General features: G+C 46.0%; 1 pseudogene; it reads right to left on the bottom strand.

Annotated features, from left to right (window-relative positions):
- Nucleotides 1-1177: 1177 nt before the first annotated feature.
- Nucleotides 1178-1295, bottom strand: LOC126250158 (5S ribosomal RNA; annotated as a pseudogene).
- Nucleotides 1296-2117: the final 822 nt, after the last annotated feature.

Raw genomic sequence — 2117 nt, 5'->3', positions numbered from 1 at the left:
GAAACATGTTGCCGAGTCGCACGAGTCTCGTTTCAATTGTATCAAACGGATGGACGTGTACGGTTATGGAGACAACCTCATGAATCCATGGACCCTGCATGTCAGCAGGGGACTGTTCAAGCTGGTGGGGGCCCTGTGATGGTTTCTGGCGTATGCAGTTCCAATGATATTGGATCCCTAATACGTCTAGATACGATTTTGACAGGTGGTTCGTACGTAAGCATACAGTATGATCACCTGCATCCATTCATGTCCATTGCGCACTCCGACGAACTTGGACAAATCCATCAGGACAATGCGATACCCCCACACGTGCAAAATTGCTACACAGTGGCTCCAGGAACACTCTTCTGAGTTTAAATACTTCCGCTGGCCACCAAACTCCACAGACATGAATTTTATTGAGCACATCTGGGATTCCTTGCAACGTGTTGCTCAGAAGAGATCTCCACCCACTCGTACTCTTAAGGATTTATGGACAACCCAGCAGGATTTGTGTACCAGTTTCTTTGGCTCTTCAGTGTATAAAGAATAGTACCACTGCTCACGAAATCTGTGATCAACTGTAAGTTAGAAACAGGAATACCGTTTACTTGGAGCACGATTCTACTAACGTGAGAGTTATCGACAGATGACCAGTATTTTAGAAAATCCGAATATTATGAAGTTTTTCCTTGAACATTTTGGATTTAAATTTTCCAACGAATCAGACGACACACTCAGAGTGCGCAAATTCTTTAACCTAACTAAACTAAACTCCTCCCGAACAGGCCATGAAGGCCCAACGGTACCGACCGGCCTCCGTGTCGTCCTCAGCCCATAGGCGTCACTGGATAGGGATATGGAGGGGTATGTGGTGTTCACACCGCTCTCCCGGCCGTATGTCAGTTTCCGAGACGGGGGCTGCTACTTCAAAATGGTTCAAATGGCTCTGAGCACTATAGGACTTAACATCTGAGGTCATCAGTCCCCTAGACTTAGAACTACTTAAACCTAACTAATCTAAGGACATTACACACATCCATGCCCGAGGCAGGATTCGAGCCTGCGACCGTAGTGGTCGCGCGGTTCCAGACTGAAGCGCCTAGAACCGCTAGGCCACTAGAGCCGGCGGAGCCGCTAATTCTCAATCAAGTAGCTCCTCAGTTTGCCTCACAAGGGCTGAGTGCACCCCACTTTCCAACAGCGGTCGTCCGACCGGATGGTCACCCATCCAAGTGCTACTCCAGCCCGACAGCGCTTAACTTCGGTGATCTGACGGGAACCGGTGTTGCCACTGCGGCAAGGCCGTTGGCAAATTCATTATCCTAGGAAGGCAAAATTCTTCGAGGTGAAATAAAAGCATTCAAGCTTCGAAGCGACGGTTTACAGAGACAATCACATGAAAGCGTTTCCTTATTGACATTACAAGATGGTTTTCATTCGTTATATAGTCTTGTGTTAGTTTATGTTAGTAACTGAAAGGTTACAAATTTAAAGCGGTTCCTAATATATTTTAAACAGTGCAGAATGAATTTACAATTCCCAATACAACTCAGCTAGCCCACAATTCATTTACAACAGTTAATATTCTATTGCAATCTATTTAATTATTAAAACAAACAACTTCAATGCCCTTTTGTAGTCTAAGGAGAAAATATACACATCAAAAAAGTTTTGCATCATCTCGGTTCCGAGTGTTCCGGAACCTGTACAGAAAATTGGAATAGAGACCAACATAAACATCATTTCCACTCTTTTTAGTTCTCATGAAAACCACACATTGCATGATGTACCATCATATAGCAAGACCTTAAGAGGTGATGGTCCAGATTGCTGTACACACCAGGTTGCCACCAAACACGTCTCCGACGATTGTATGGTTGAATGCGACGCTCTGGGAAGAGAGCGTGATGCCAATCCTGAGCGGTCAATTCGGTAAGAGGTGAGCCCATCCGTACTGCGCTGCATGGTGTCGTGGTTACAAAGATGGACCTCGCTATGGACGTCGGGAATGAAGTTTCGCATCATACAGCCTATTGCGCAAAGTTTGAGTAGGTAGCGGTCATGCACTGCAGTAGTAGCCCTTGGGCGACCTGAGCGAGGCATGTCATCGACAGTTCCTGTCTCTCTGTATC

The sequence above is a fragment of the Schistocerca nitens genome, chromosome 3, assembly GCF_023898315.1.
Source record: "Schistocerca nitens isolate TAMUIC-IGC-003100 chromosome 3, iqSchNite1.1, whole genome shotgun sequence".
Classification (NCBI taxonomy): domain Eukaryota; kingdom Metazoa; phylum Arthropoda; class Insecta; order Orthoptera; family Acrididae; genus Schistocerca; species Schistocerca nitens.
Note: the sequence above shows the minus strand (reverse complement) of the source record. Positions and strands in the feature narration are given on the sequence as shown.